General features: G+C 38.0%; 1 pseudogene; it reads right to left on the minus strand.

The window, feature by feature from the left end:
• Positions 1 to 11,403: 11,403 nt before the first annotated feature.
• Positions 11,404 to 14,350, minus strand: LOC25481286 (cytochrome P450 71AU50-like; annotated as a pseudogene).
• Positions 14,351 to 17,835: the final 3,485 nt, after the last annotated feature.

Below are 17,835 nucleotides of genomic sequence, written 5' to 3' on the forward strand. Positions count from 1 at the left end.
GAGCGTGACGGTGGTCGAAGGTATGCGACGGTGGTGAAGCTTGACGGTGGTGAAGCTGAATCACGATGGTTGGAATTGAGATCTGTGAGAGAGAAAAGTGATTTTTGAGGGAAGAGAGAGAAAAGTGTTTCTCAAATGGTTTATAATACTTTTTTTATTTATTTTATTTTGACTATTGTTGACCAAAAAATTTAACACATGAATGAATAATGAATGGTACTTGTTACTCTTTTAATACTTGTATTTTTTTTTTTTAAGGGATGGTACTTGTTGTATTGGATGTAACACTTTTACTCAATTGTTACTATATCACTATATCAGCTAACAATTTTTCAAGTGTTGCAATCACCTTGTTACTAAAAGTCATTATTGTAGTAGTGCTTGTTACATAAGTTACCTTACTAGTTATGGATAAAACTGATGAATTAATATGGAATCATACTACTATTAGGAAAATTCCTTTAAAAGAGGCTTACTTTTTCAAGAGGCAAAGTCTTGTAAAGTTACCTTGGATTAAATATGTTTGGAGCAAGGATGTTCCACCCTCAAAATCTATTATGGTATATGGAGGTTAATGCTTGGCAAGCTTCCAACTGATAAAAATCTCATGCAAAGAGGTTGCAACTTGCCCTCCATGTGTTCCTTATGCTACAAGACAAAAGAGTATTCCTTTCACATGTTCATTAAATGTGTTTATGATTTTAATCTCTGGTGATGGCTTTCTACAATGCTGAGTACTACCTTACATTTTCAATCCATGGAGGACATTTGGTCAGTCTGTGATAGATTCTAAAATCTTCAATGCAAGCTGGTTATCAAGTCTGCTATCATCAACGTCACGAATACTATTTTGTTTGCAAGGAATTAAATTATTTCAAGGAAAAGAAGGTACCCTGAAGAAGTTCTATTTCCATCATTATGGCAAATGTCTCTTTTACAGGCAAATAATTCTAATATTGTCTCCCTCTTAATGACATACTTCTCTATTCTCAAGATATTTGATGGCACTGTTCACTGTAACACCCCGTTTTCCCAATATCAAAATTTCTTAAAAACATTTATCAGAGTAAGCATCATAAACAACGGGATATCACATAAAACATAATCCAAAACAGTTAAATAAGAATTTAACCAATATTTTAAACATTGCAGCGGAAAATCATAATCATAATTCGTAAAACGTTTTGGCACGCAGGCCCAACAAGTATCTCAAAAGAGTTAATCAAAACAGTAAATGTTCATGGCAGTTCACGTAAGAGAATGAAGCATGTTATAGCATAAAACCCCATCCCGTTACGTATCAGAGCGACCTAGACGACACAGTGAAGGCAAGGCCACTCACGACGGCAACTGCACACTAAGCTCGATCACCTGCACGTTACCCACGGTCGAGGTAACATTCAAACAGAAGGGGTGAGATTTCATAACAGAGTAGCGTTAATCAATGCAATTAAGAATCATAAATTAACATCTTAATCGATCTTGATCATAATCTTTTAAACATAATCATCATTGTATCCTTAATAAGCATTTATCACGTAATCACATAGTCAATCATCATCAACAACATAACTTTATCACGTAATCACCTAATCAATCATCATCAACAAAGCATAATAGACATGACAATGTGACAATGCTCCTAGACTCCGTATATGCATGTGGTACCAATCGTCATCATAAGTATTAATATACTTTAATCGTGCGGAGGACAAAGCTCCTATAAAACGTGCGGAGGACAAAGCTCCTAATATTCGTGGTGAGGACTAAGCTCAATGATATGCTATGCATGGACACATATGAACAAAACATCGTAATCAACTTATCAACATGCATCCAATAATTTGGAGCTAAACTTCATCATATAATTATGCACTTAGTTAAATAACGGAAGCAGCATAAACAGGTCACATAACAAGATGATATCATTATATCAAAGCACATAATTTGTATCATTATCACATCTTCTTATCTTGCATGAATATACAATACAATAGTTCATATTCAATTAATATTAATATAACTTAAACAACTCTACAGTCTGCATTAAACGACATCACTAGGTCTCATTACCAGTTAGGGGTTCACTCTTGATCAACAAGTGCGACACAGATCGCATAAACACATAAACAAGTTCATCCTGGTTGTACTCGCGAGGTGAGAGTACTTACTCGCCATGGCGAGTACCACTCAACTCCCAAACTAAGGTTGTTCTGGGTTCCCTCTGATCCTACATTCATTCCTAATCAATGCTAGGTATGTTCAGGTACTCAAAGGCATACAAGATTCAACTAAAAAGGTCGAAACACGAAATATGACATGCACTCTGCCTAAGCTCGCGAGGCGAGGAAAGGTTGCTCGCCATGGCGAGTTGCACCAAACAACTCGCGAGGCGAAGGGAAGGGGCTCGCGTGGCGAGCGATGAAGTTCATCACTCGCGAGGCGAGGATCATCACTCGCCGTGGCGTGCGATGAACAGAAGCACGGGCAGACTAGGGTTTTTCTCAAAAATCCATCACACAACATGGTTCAAAGCCTAATTTTGATTCCATAATCCATCCTAAACATGTTCTAAGGTTAAAGGACGGTTTCTACATCAATCTAAACAAGTTTTACCGTTTGATCATCAATTTTTTAGGATTTTGACCTAATTCCAAAACTTTTCTAAATCAATCCTAACTTTGTCAATTAATCATCAGAATTACAACGATCAATGCTATTGAATCATTAGTCTCACCCTTACCTTGTTTGAAGAAAATCGCAGCACTCTTGGTCTCTTGCTCCTCTCTAAGCTTTTCTCCCTTTTTCCAAAAGTTTTCACGTACAATGGTTTTCTAAAGATATTAGGTCTTCCCTATTTATACCTCTTTCTAATAACTTATCTTATCTCACTTTCTCCCCCAAAACTATCTAAAATATCAAAACAGCCCTCAACTAAATATTTTATATTATTTTCAAATCTTTATTCTATTTAACAATAAAATAAATCTCATAACATAATCAAATCCTCCAAAACTCATAACTTATCACGTCATCAATCAAATCATCATAAATCATCAAAACATACCAAAATCATGCACATATTATATAATTATAATATAATCACCTAAACTTGAATAAATAAACGATTAAACGAAAGTGGGCGTTACAACTCTCCCCCACTTAAAAGATTTTCGTCCTCGAAAATTTACCTTAAGCAAACAACTCTGGATAAGACTCCAGCATCTTACTCTCAAGCTCCCACGTCAAGCTTTCACCAGTCGCTCCCGTCCAAACGACTCTCACGAGAGGTATCTCCTTGCCTCTCAACGTCTTCACTTTACGATCATCAATCCTCACCGGTAAAGTCTCTACCGTAAGGTTGTCTCTAACTTGCACATCGTCACTTTGGATTACATGAGATGGATCCGGAACATACTTTCGAAGTTGCGACACATGGAAAACGTTGTGCAAATTCGCAAGATGCGGCGGTAAACCCACTCGGTAAGCCACCGTTCCAACTCTTTCCAATATCTGATACGGACCAATGAACTTCGGGGTCAACTTCTTTGACTTCAAAGCACGTCCTACACCAGTCATAGGAGTGACTCTCAAAAACACGTGGTCTCCTTCCTGAAATTCAAGATCTTTTCTACGCTTATCATGATAACTCTTTTGTCGACTCTACGACGCTTTCATTTTCTCTTGGATCATCTGAACTTTCTCAGTAGTTTGCTGAACAATCTCTGGTCCTAAGACCACTCTTTCTCCTGATTCAAACCAACACAACGGAGTTCTGCATCTCCGACCATACAAGGCCTCGAACGGTGCCATTCCAATACTAGAATGGTAACTATTATTATAAGTGAACTCGATCAACGGAAGATGACTGTCCCAAGTTCCTCCTTGTTCAAGAACACAAATTCTCAACAAATCCTCTAGTGACTGAATTGTCCTCTCCGACTGACCATCTGTCTGTGGATGATACGCCGAACTCAATCTCAACTTCGAACCCAAGGCCTCTTGCAAACTTTTCCAAAATCTAGAAGTAAATCTTGGATCTCTATCTGACACAATGCTCGAAGGAACACCATGCAACTTCACAATCTCCTTGATATAAATCTCTGCCAACTGGGCAACAGGGAAACTAATATTAATAGGTAGAAAATGAGTTGACTTCGTCAACCTATCATCAATAACCCAAATTGCGTCGTTCCCTCTAGGAGTATTTGGCAAACTCGTCACAAAATCCATCGATATACTATCCCATTTCCATTCTGGCACGTCTAAAGGTACCATCATTCCAGCAGGTTTCTGATGCTCAACTTTCGACTTCTGACAAACTAAACAGGAATACACAAACTGTGCCACATCTCGTTTCAAACCAGACCACCAGAAAATCTTCTTTAAATCATGATACATCTTCGTAGCTCCCGGATGAATACTCAAGCTACTTCTATGACTCTCTTCAAGAATCATCTTCTTAATCTCTTCATTGTCTGGGATACAAATTCTTCCTCGGAATCTCAACACACATTGATCATCGATTTTAAAATCACTGTCTTCAGTCTGATCTCTAGCAACCAACAAGTCCACAAACTTTACATCAACTTTCTGTGCTTCCTTGATACTTTTTAGAAATTCACTATCAATCTTCAGCATACCCAGTTTCACACTCTGAGGTGACCATTCACAAACCAAACTCAAATCTCTAAACTGTTCAAGCAATTCGAACTCTCTGACCATCATAGCGGACATATGCAATGTCTTCCTACTCAAGGCATCTGCAACAACATTAGCTTTATCCGGATGATAATTCAAACCAAAGTCGTAATCCTTTAGCAACTCTAGCCATCTTCGCTGCCTCATATTCAATTCCTTCTGATCGAACAAATACTTCAAACTCTTGTGATCACTAAACACCTCAAATCTCGAACCATACAAGTAATGTCTCCATATCTTCAATACAAAGACTACTGCCGCCAACTCGAGATCATGCGTAGGATAATTCTTCTCATGAATTCTCAACTGTCTTGAAGCATAAGCTACCACTTTACCTTCTTGCATAAGTACACCTCCTAAACCCAACTTGGACGCATCACAATATACCACAAAAGGTTCATCTGACTTCGGCAAAATTAACACTGGAGCAGTCGTCAAACGCTTCTTCAATTCACCGAAACTTTTCTCACAATGAACGTCCCACACAAAAGTTTTACCTTTACAAGTCAACTGCGTTAGCGGAAGAGCTAACTTAGAAAATCCTTCAATAAACCTTCTATAGTAACCAGCTAAACCCAAAAAAACTTCTAATCTCTGTAACGGACTTAGGAGTCTCCCACTGTGATACCGCTTCAACTTTAGACGGATCCACTGCAATACCATCACCAGAAATAACATGGCCTAGAAAACTCACTTCTTTCAACCAGAATTCACACTTAGACAATTTAGCATAAAGCTTCTTCTCTTTCAACACTTGCAAAACAATCTTCAGATGCTCAGCATGTTCTTCTTCAGTCTTGGAGTAAATCAAAATATCGTCGATAAACACAACCACAAACCGATCCAAAAATGCATGGAAGATGCGATTCATATACTCCATAAACACTCCAGGTGCATTGGTCACACCGAAAGGCATAACTTTATATTCATAGTGACCATAACGCGTTCTGAAAGCTGTCTTCTGCATATCTTCATCTTTTACTTTAATCTGGTGATATCCTGACCTCAAATCAATCTTGCTAAAAACACGTGCACCCACTAGCTGATCCATCAAATCATCAATTCTCGGAAGTGGATACCTATTCTTGATAGTTACCTTGTTCAACTGTCGATAATCAATACATAGCCTCATACTACCATCTTTCTTCTTTACTAACAAAACCGGCGCTCCCCAAGGTGAAACACTCGGTCTAACAAACTTCTTCTCAAGCAAGTCTTCCAACTGTTTCTTCAACTCAGATAACTCAGAAGCAGACATACGATAAGGTGCCATCGAGACCGGCTTCGTTCCAGGAACAAGATCAATAGAAAACTCAACTTCTCTCTCTGGAGGCACATCAGGAATCTCATCTGGAAAAACTTCAGGAAATTCACACACCACCGGTAACCTATCAATCACTGCTTGATTCTCAATAGATAAAGTAGCCATTAACGAAAACATCAAGATACCGTCGCGTTCCAGTTGCTTCAGCTGCTTAGTAGATAAAAACTCTGCACCACTTTCCTCTTCGACGGAAGAGAAATGTACTGACTTGCTAAAACAATTAATAAGAACGTGGTTGTACTCTAACCAGTTCATACCTAAAATCACATCCATACCACTCAAAGGTAGACAAACTAAATCCATTTCAAAATCACGACCAAACATAGACAAAGGACATTTCAAACATACGAGAGAAGTAGTCACCGAACCCTTAGCTGGAGTTTCGACAACCATCTCTCCATTCATATCAGACAAAACAAGACCCAAAGCAGAAACACAATCGAAAGCAATAAAACAATGCGTAGCACCAGTATCAATAATAGCAACTAAAGGAGTATTATTAATGTAGCAAGTACCTCTGATCAAACGATCCTCGTTCTCTGTCTGAGTCCCAGTCAAAGCAAAGACCCTACCAGTAGTCGGCGCCCTCTTAGGCTGAGTACACTGTGAACTAATGTGACCCTCTCCATTGCAATTAAAGCACACAGTGTCCGTACGATTGCAATCAGCTACAACATGACCTTTCTTGCCACACCGGACACACTTCTTGATTTCCTCAGGGCAGACGTTGCTTTTGTGGCCTTTCTCACCACAATTAAAACACACAATCTCTGCAGCATCCTTCCTATTAGGCCGCCTAACATCGACCATCTTCTGTTTCCCTTTATCAGCAGGGGCACTGTACGGCTTAGGACGACTCTGCTGTCCCTTGCCCTTCCTCTCGTTCACTACCTTGTAGTGAGCCTTCGTATCCTCTTCATAGATCCTGCAGCTATTAACCAAATCCTGAAAAACTCTCAGCTGTTGGTATCCAATCGCCCTCTTGATGTCGGGCCTCAAACCGTTCTCGAACTTGATACATCTCGAGAACTCAGCATTCTCAGCAGTATAGTGCGGATAGAACTTAGACAGCTCCACGAACTTGGCAGCATACTCTGTCACAGACATATTTCCTTGCTTCAGCTCAAGGAATTCGATCTCTTTCTTCCCGCGAACATCTTCCGGAAAGTATCTTCTCAGGAACTCTCTCCTGAAAACAGCCCAAGTCACAACAGCTCCCTCCTGCCCAAGGGTAGGCAGAAGAGCAACCCACCAGTCATCAGCTTCCTCGGCTAGCTGATGAGTACCAAACCGCACCTTCTGATCTTCAGTGCACTGCATAACCCGGAAAATCCTCTCAATTTCCTTAAGCCACGTCTGGGCTCCATCAGGGTCATAACGTCCTCTGAAAGTCGGAGGGTTCTTCTTCATGAACGTCTCCAACATCCTAGCTTCCGCGTTCGCACCAGCATTTGCGTTAGGTTGTTGTCCCACAGCTTGGGCAACAGCTTGTAGAGCAGCAGCTAACGCAGCATCGTTTCTTCCAGCCATTTCCGAGATTCTACAAAAGTAGCAACAACGACATAAGATAGTAATATAAATATTACTAAGACTCGACACGACTCTCTAATTGACCGGACGGACCGACCTGCTCTGATACCAATTGTAACACCCCGTTTTCCCAATATCAAAATTTCTTAAAAACATTTATCAGAGTAAGCATCATAAACAACGGGATATCACATAAAACATAATCCAAAACAGTTAAATAAGAATTTAACCAATATCTTAAACATTGCAGCGGAAAATCATAATCATAATTCGTAAAACGTTTTGGCACGCAGGCCCAACAAGTATCTCAAAAGAGTTAATTAAAACAGTAAATGTTCATGGCAGTTCACGTAAGAGAATGAAGCATGTTATAGCATAAAACCCCATCCCGTTACGTATCAGAGCGACCTAGACGACACAGTGAAGGCAAGGCCACTCACGACGGCAACTGCACACTAAGCTCGATCACCTGCACGTTACCCACGGTCGAGGTAACATTCAAACAGAAGGGGTGAGATTTCATAACAGCGTAGCGTTAATCAATGCAATTAAGAATCATAAATTAACATCTTAATCGATCTTGATCATAATCTTTTAAACATAATCATCATTGTATCCTTAATAAGCATTTATCACGTAATCACATAGTCAATCATCATCAACAACATAACTTTATCACGTAATCACCTAATCAATCATCATCAACAAAGCATAATAGACATGACAATGTGACAATGCTCCTAGACTCCGTATATGCATGTGGTACCAATCGTCATCATAAGTATTAATATACTTTAATCGTGCGGAGGACAAAGCTCCTATAAAACGTGCGGAGGACAAAGCTCCTAATATTCGTGGTGAGGACTAAGCTCAATGATATGCTATGCATGGACACATATGAACAAAACATCGTAATCAACTTATCAACATGCATCCAATAATTTGGAGCTAAACTTCATCATATAATTATGCACTTAGTTAAATAACGGAAGCAGCATAAATAGGTCACATAACAAGATGATATCATTATATCAAAGCACATAATTTGTATCATTATCACATCTTCTTATCTTGCATGAATATACAATACAATAGTTCATATTCAATTAATATTAATATAACTTAAACAACTCTACAGTCTGCATTAAACGACATCACTAGGTCTCATTACCAGTTAGGGGTTCACTCTTGATCAACAAGTGCGACACAGATCGCATAAACACATAAACAAGTTCATCCTGGTTGTACTCGCGAGGCGAGAGTACTTACTCGCCATGGCGAGTACCACTCAACTCCCAAACTAAGGTTGTTCTGGGTTCCCTCTGATCCTACATTCATTCCTAATCAATGCTAGGTATGTTCAGGTACTCAAAGGCATACAAGATTCAACTAAAAAGGTCGAAACACGAAATATGACATGCACTCTGCCTAAGCTCGCGAGGCGAGGAAAGGTTGCTCGCCATGGCGAGTTGCACCAAACAACTCGCGAGGCGAAGGGAAGGGGCTCGCGTGGCGAGCGATGAAGTTCATCACTCGCGAGGCGAGGATCATCACTCGCCGTGGCGTGCGATGAACAGAAGCACGGGCAGACTAGGGTTTTTCTCAAAAATCCATCACACAACATGGTTCAAAGCCTAATTTTGATTCCATAATCCATCCTAAACATGTTCTAAGGTTAAAGGACGGTTTCTACATCAATCTAAACAAGTTTTACCGTTTGATCATCAATTTTTTAGGATTTTGACCTAATTCCAAAACTTTTCTAAATCAATCCTAACTTTGTCAATTAATCATCAGAATTACAACGATCAATGCTATTGAATCATTAGTCTCACCCTTACCTTGTTTGAAGAAAATCGCAGCACTCTTGGTCTCTTGCTCCTCTCTAAGCTTTTCTCCCTTTTTCCAAAAGTTTTCACGTACAATGGTTTTCTAAAGATATTAGGTCTTCCCTATTTATACCTCTTTCTAATAACTTATCTTCTCTCACTTTCTCCCCCAAAACTATCTAAAATATCAAAACAGCCCTCAACTAAATATTTTATATTATTTTCAAATCTTTATTCTATTTAACAATAAAATAAATCTCATAACATAATCAAATCCTCCAAAACTCATAACTTATCACGTCATCAATCAAATCATCATAAATCATCAAAACATACCAAAATCATGCACATATTATATAATTATAATATAATCACCTAAACTTGAATAAATAAACGATTAAACGAAAGTGGGCGTTACATTCACCCCCATAGCTCCTAAGATCAAAGAGGTTCTCTGGCAGCCTCGTGTGACTCCATGGATTAAATGCAATACAAATTGGTGTTCTAATTCCAATACTTCTTCATGTGGTGGAATTTTTAGAGATGTTGAAGCTAATTTGATCCTTTGTTTTGTTGAAAATTCAAGTGTAGGTAATGCTTTCCATGCAAATTTATCTAGGGAAATGAAAGCAATAGAGATAGTTTCTCATAACAATTGGAATCATTTGTGGCTTGAGCTTGACTCTACAATGTTTGTAAATAATTTAAGGTTTAATTCTCAGATTCCTTAGCATTTTAGAAATCGCTGAAACAACTACAAACACTTGCTTACCTCAATGGATTTCTTTGTTTCTCACATATTTAGGGAAGACAACCAATGGGCTTATAGCCTTGCTAAAATTAGCTTATATTTAGCACAACTCACTAATTGGCAATATGTCCCAAACTTCATTTCTGAACAATTTGTAAGAAACAAGTCAGGTTTGCCTAACTTTAGGTTCATTTCTTCTTGAGGGAGTTTTGACCTAGCAAGCCAAAATCGGTTACTAGGTAAATGATTTGATGAAAATGATTACATGACCAAATAATTGAGAGTGTTTTAGAGCGTATGTTAAAGGATAATTAGTTTGATATGTAACAATTACTTGTGTGGCAAGTAAGTGTGTTAAATATAACTAGCTTAACAGTTGTAATAAAATTATTTAGGTACACTTAGTTAGCAACAATAGTTGAGTAAGAGTTGTTAGTTACACTCTATATACAGCTGTAGTGCGCCAATGTAATACAGATTTTGTGAATAATAAATTCCTTCTTCTCACCTTCCTTGTCTTCTTTAAAGCCATGCACATTGTAAGTCTATTTTTCACTTTCATGAAGTTTGAGATTACCTCTTGACATGTTGTCTCATCTGCCTAATGTAGCATATGTTTCAGGAGTAAGTCTTACTTGGGTACAAGCACAAATAAAATGTTTGAGCTCACTCACATAAATGGCGAAAAATAAATGAGAAAGAATTTAGTCACATCATTCAATTATTTTTTTCTTTTAATTTTTTATTTATTTATGTGTGTGCTCGTAAATATTTTCTATTGGTGTCTGAGACCATGTAATTAATTCTCATATTTTAGATCATTTGTGTACCCATACTGAAACCTCTATATATAGTATCTCACAAAATGGTATGATTACTCAATAAAAAGAAACAAAGAAAAATGATATTATAAAAAAATGCACAAATCACTTTTAGAGTCAACGATTCAAGTACCCATGCTCAAACATCTATCTTCAGGATCTTACAAAATGGAATAATTGCTCAACTAAAAGGAAACAAACAAAAATGTTATTATAAAAAAAAAAATACCTAAATCATTTCTAGAGACAATGATATTGAATTTCAAAGCAAATAGGCTTATATGTAAAATATATTTGAGAAACAAAATCCCTTTATTTATAGAAGTCCAATCTATGAAAATTACAACTTATTTTTCTACAAATCTTGTTCAAACATAAATTGAAATTTCAACGACATTTATACTCAATATCTTGCCAAAAATCCGACTAATATCGAGTACCACGCATAAATTAACATCGGGATAATTCAAACTTAAGACCGTAAGAGGAGTACACTTTATGTTCACAAACCTACCCTGTCGGGGAAAACTTGTTTCTTAACCTAATCTATCACGCCTAATAACGATAAACAGGGATTGCAATTAGATGATTGGCTCTACGCATAGTAACACCAAATGCCTCTGCCATGTCCAAATCACTTGGTAACATATGATTAGGCAATTTAAAATCAAAGCAATGCACAAGTTGGGCTACCACCAAACGCACCATAGTTAGACCCAATTGCAATCCAGGACATCCCCTTCTTCCAGAGCTAAATGGTATAAGTTGAAAATCATGTCCTCCAACATCTATGTTGTTTCCTTCAAATCTCTCAGGCCAAAACTTCTCAGGATCAGTCCAAGAATTTGGATCTCTCATAATTGCCCATGCATTCACAACGATCATTGAGTTTTTAGGTATAAAAAATTCTTCAACGGTGCAATCTTCCATGGATTGGTGTGGTACTAATAGGGGTACCACTGGATGAATCCTGAGGCTTTCTTTTATAACGATGTTCAGATACTCCAACTTGTCCAAATCAGATTCCTCTACTTTTCTCTTCATACCCACCACTGTTTCCAACTCTTTTTGCACCTTTTTCATCACTCTTGGATTTTTTAATAGCTCTGAAATTGTCCACTCAATTGATGTTGCAGATGTATCCATTGCACCTATCAACATATCCTATACATGCACAAAAAATTTGACCAGCAAAATACTATAAATATTATTAATGGTAAGAAAAAAAAATGCAAGGAATACTCAGTCCACAACAAGAAGACTAAATAGAGTTATAACCTTTGAATACAGGTTAACACATCGTTCCTAAAATAGACAACTCATTTAACATCTCGTTTTATCTCATTCTCTCTATTCATATCAAATTAATCTTTATATTTCTTTCTATTTGTATTAGCGATGAGTACAATGTAAGAACCTAGCCTGCGGTTTGCTAAGCTCCTAGGTTTTCTGTGTCTGTTTAGGTCATGGTTTGGGAATGATCCCAGGGGTTTTATGTATAGTCTTTCTAGCCCCTTTTGGTTGCAACAACCTGGGAACCTCCTTTCTGAGCCTTATCTCATTAGTTCCAATATGTACGGACGCATAAGGCTTATCCTTGCCTGTGTATGCCCTGAATCCTCGAACTTAACCGATGTGCTTGTATTATGGGATAAGGGGCTCCTACGTGCAGCCTCAGCCTTAATGTCGCCCTTATCCTTAATATTTTATTCTTATTCTAAGGAGTATACTTTTCGGTCCACTCTATGAAAGAATATATGTCCTTAACATTTCCCTAAACATATACAAAGTCTGACAAGTCTTTGCAAAAATCATGTGAAGAACCAAAACAATTATCAAAATATATATGGTCTTGAGGCGTAAATCATCTGTACAAAAACAACTTATAAGCAAAGGATGACCAGACAATATAATCACTCACTACTAAGATCATATACCCTCTGAGTTCAGGATTGCAATGTGAAGTGTGTACTATTGTGTATGAAACAACAGATATCTCGATAAAATTTGTAGCCAAATTTCTCCTATAATTATGATGTCTACGAAGAAAGAAATAGAGATGGGAAATTTTGAGATGAAATGATGCATTAATTGCAACTAGAAGCTACTATGTTATGGAAACATGTAACCTTTAAAGAAAAATAGGACAAAACTTATGTGTATTTCCTTACGTGTTTTCGTATGGTTTTTGACATAAAATCCACTTTTAGTGGTTGTTTGTGACAAACTTTAAGAAAATTGTGGATTTAAAAAATCATTGGCATTTATGTTGTGAGTATTTTATGTGAAGAACCACACGAAAATGCAGTAAGTTTTGTCCAGAAAAATATTGATAACAAAACATGATGAAAATTAAGATGAACTATGTCTTACCATCATTATGGCTTTAATATTGGACCTTTCAATACGGTATTCAGATTGTTCAGTACCAACAAAGTCCAACATGACATCTACAAAATCCTTGGTCTTGTCATCATCTTTGTTTTGAGATTGGACATGCTCATCAATAATTTTCTCCAAAAACTCATCAAAGATTTTGCTAATTTCTTTCATGCGTTTACTTAGCCCCTTTAGATCAAGTGCTCCAATGTAAGGAATATAATCAGAAATGTTAGGAGTTGCTGCTAAATTCATTAGCTCTTGCACTACAGCCTTGAATCCCTTCTCATACAAGCCCTTGTCCAAATAATTCTTCCCAAAAACCATTCTACAAGTCATATCAGCAGTGAGTGTAGAAACCTTGGCACTTATATCAACCGTTGTTCCATCATTGGCTGCTTCTTTCATAAACTTGATCAATAGGTCAAGCTCGTTTCCTCATGCTTCTAAAACTATTGATTTTTGAATGGCTCAACAATTCTAACGTGCACATCTTGTGCATGTTTCGCCAATAAGAACCGTATACACTGAAACTCACATCTTTCTGATTATAAAACATGAGTTTTCCTGCCTCAGAAGGTGGTCTACTAGCAAAGAGAAGATCATGAGTCTTGAGGAAGAGTTCAGCAGCTTGAGGTGAAGAAACAACTATGGTTGGTACTAAACCTAAGCGCAAGTGCATGATTGGTCCATATTTTTGGGATAGTTTGTGCAAATCAAGATGAGGGTTTGCCCCTAACTTGAGAAGGCTACCCAAAATTGGCAACCCTACGGGACCTGGAGGCAATCTCTTTACTTTATTCATGTTTCTCCATTGCCAAAGAAAAGCAAGAGAAACAAGGAATATTGCTATACAAATCAAAATCATGATAGCTATTTTGAAAAGAGTATGTCTCTGCTTCCGGGTGCCAAAAGCAATCTGCCTAATACAGAACCAATAATGAATGAGTAGTAATTGGGGTTAGAAGTTAAATTGGAGGGGTCGTTTGTTAGTTTGGTAGGAGAGTTCTATGGATTCTTTCAGTGGCGGAGCCATAAATTTTATAGAGCCTGGGCAAAAAAATTATCGCAAAATGTTACTTCCTTCCTGCGAATAATTTCACATTTCCTACGGAATCTGCAGGAAATCCTGGGCAAAATCTGCAGGAAATGTGTTTCCTACGGAATTTACATAAACATCCGCAGGTAAATTCGCAGGAAAAGCTAAAAGTTCTAGTAATGGCTGGGCTTGCTACAAAGAAAATTGGAGCTGAGCCTGGGCTAGTGCCCAGGCTAACTGGGGGGTGGATCCGCCCTTGGATTCTTTGTTGGCGGCCTTAAATTGCATTCAATCTAATGAATGTTGATGATCGGTATTAGGTGGTATAGTCAAGCCACTTTGACTGTACATCATCTTCACAATTATTGAAGGTGGTGTACACTTCTTTGTCGGTTGGCACAAATTTGGGTGATTTATGGGAAGATAAATAATATTTCTACTACTATTTTAGACTTTTGTGAAAATTTTATCTCTCATGCTTACAATATATTTTTATTTTCTCTCTCTATTATTTTATTTTTCGTGTCAACTAATGTATTTGATGTTGTCCGGGTTAGACATATAATTAAGGATAATCAAAATTATATATGGATGTTTCTCAGTAAATAAAATTCACCACGATCTGGTTCGGGATATCTTAATGCGTATACATGAATAAAATAAAATAAACAATGTTTTAAATACCAGTAAATTAATATATGAACATGCGGATGAAATTAACTGGATTTAGTAAATTTTTTAACACATATAGAATAAAATAAAGATTTTTTGAGAACCCGGACTCACAGAAATCCGTACCCATTATTAAATTAGTAAAATTATACAATCGTCGTAGTACTTAAATAAAAAAATTCTCATAAAGAAATAAAAGATAGTTGGATTTTCTAATTAATGTTTTGTGTTTGATTATTAAATTTGTTGTTAAAGTGAAAGTGTATAGCATAATATTTTTGTCTTATGAAAATAGAATGAATAAGTCGAAGAGGTGGCAGTTCAATGGTAAAAACTTGATTTTGTAAACTTCAAGAGACATTTTTCAAATCTCACATGAAACAGCTGTAAAATGATCCTTAGTACCACAATTATTAATAATAAAATTTAAGGAGTAAAATCTACATAATTTCAATAATTTTTTAATAATGCAATTTTTGTAAAAAATAATAATAAATCATTTTACACGTTGATATTTGTAAATACCTTAATATCCACTAATACTCGTCTATTCATATGAATGTAAGAACGACATAAATATCATTTTTATCATATAGAGAGAGTTAACAACTACATATACTCATGGACATCCATTACCATCCCTTGTAATGGTATGGTAACAACAACACTGAAATAATTAGTATTATTATATAATAAATAATGGTGATAATATGATTCAACTATCATGTGAATCGATTCAGTGCAAGTCAGAGAGTTTAGTTAAACGATTCAAACTAAAAAGAGTCTATTCAAATGTGATACAATTCAAGGAGATGTGAATCGATTCATCTAATGTCAGAGACTAAGATGAGTCGATTCAGTGTGTTATGAATCGATTCAACATGCCAAAAGATGAACAATGAACTTTTTCACACGACACAGGTGAATCCTAGACTAAGACACATAGATGTTGGGTGCTTTAACATGATAAACTAAGCTTAAAGAACATCATCAAAAACATATATAGTAAAACTGTGTGGGCTTCACGGCCAAGGTTTAGTCCCCCCTTTAACGGGCTTTAGGGGGCGAGACACTCGTCCTGATAAATGGCTAGCCCCCAGGTGGGTCTACCACGGTTGTTTAGGCTTTTGTTCCACTTAAAATCAGAAGTCGTTACATCCGTTCACCATTGCATGCTCCGACACACTTGGTGTCCCTGTCCCTGCTGGTCAAACATTTAACATACAAACAGAGTTGCGAGCAAAAGTCGCTCATTTTATTAATATGCAAAGGTATATTTATAGTGTTATTATTTCGGGTGGATTCAAGATGATCCTGTCATAGTTGCGGGTTGATAATGAAATCATTTATCTCCATTATAAAGGTAAAGTCCGGGGGAGTCGTTGGTACTTAGCTATGTTGTCCCGTTTGGTTTGTGTCGCGTCTTACTACTGTGGTTTTGCCTTTCTGATCAATTGTCCGCCGTGTACTGGGACCTTCCGGCTGTCCCGCCAACTGTTGTGGCGCATTTAGCTTTTATGTCGTGCGGAAGGGTTCTGGCTCTTCATTGGGCTTCGTCGAGCCTCTGGATACCGCTTCGATCCGTGTGGATGGTCACAATCTTCCCTTCTTCGTTATGGTATTTCATCTTCAGATGAACCGTATAGGCTACTGCGTCCAGGACTACGAGAGTTGGACGTTCGAATACGCAGTTGTAGGCGGATGCGCCGGGGACTACTACGAACGGAACTTCCACGGTTCGTTTTTATGTCCCATCCTAGAAGGCGGCGCCTAAAGTGACGCACCCACATGGGTGCACGTTCGTACCGTTGAGTCCTTTTGTTTCCAATCCGAAGCAATATGTCAAATTTTCCCTCTTTAACCCAAGTCATTCAAATGTGTTCTGCAATAGGATGTCTAATGGATTGCCTTCATCTATCATACATCCTTCCACCAGGCGTCTATGGATACTTGCGCTAATGACGAGCGGGAACGTCCCATTAGGATCCCTGTTGATTTTTCGTCATCAGTGAACCCCAATGCCGACCTGATCCTTACCTTTTTCGCATTCGGGGTCACGTCGCTCGCTGTCTTTGGTTTGGAGGCCTCCCTCTTGGTCGCCCGGATCTGTTTCTCTCTTTATTCTCGAATATTTCTGGTGAATCGCGCCAACTTCCCGTTCGCGATTATTTCTTCGATCGGGTCATGGAGCTGGTAACAGTCATTTGTATTGTGACCGAGGGATTGATGATATCAACAATACCTTGTCTTATCCATGTTCGTGGTTTCCCTCAGTGGTTTTTGCGGGGTGATGCCCGCCTCCTTGAATTCCTTGTCGAGGCACTCCCGGAGGATGGTATCTCATGATGAATTTAGGGGAATGTATTTCCTTCCTCATTGACTGACTCTTCTGTGGCGCAGCTTTCCCTTGGGCGCCGTTCTTGCCGGTTCCTTCTCTTCGCAGGTGCAGCTACACATATTGCGTGAATCCTTTGTCGTCCTAACCTTCGGCATGTGATGAGCCATCCACTTACTCGAGGGTCCGCCCCTAGGAATGCCTTTGTTTAAAGTTTTTCAAGCCCTCCACATGCTGACGTTCAAGGTGTCGGTGGGGACAGGGTTCACCGACCTTCTCTTTTCATCTATTCACTTTGTCTCTGAGGTGATTTTCTCTTTCTGCCCTCTGCTTGTTGTCCACTGACGGGACGATATCTGGAAAGTGTACTAAATCGTTACCAAGTAATAAAGTGATAAGTAGAGTATCGTATCCATTGAGATTGTCGTTTCGTCCAAACAATCCACGTTACTTA

The sequence above is a fragment of the Medicago truncatula genome, chromosome 2 (genome assembly GCF_003473485.1).
Source record: "Medicago truncatula cultivar Jemalong A17 chromosome 2, MtrunA17r5.0-ANR, whole genome shotgun sequence".
Lineage (NCBI taxonomy): Eukaryota > Viridiplantae > Streptophyta > Magnoliopsida > Fabales > Fabaceae > Medicago > Medicago truncatula.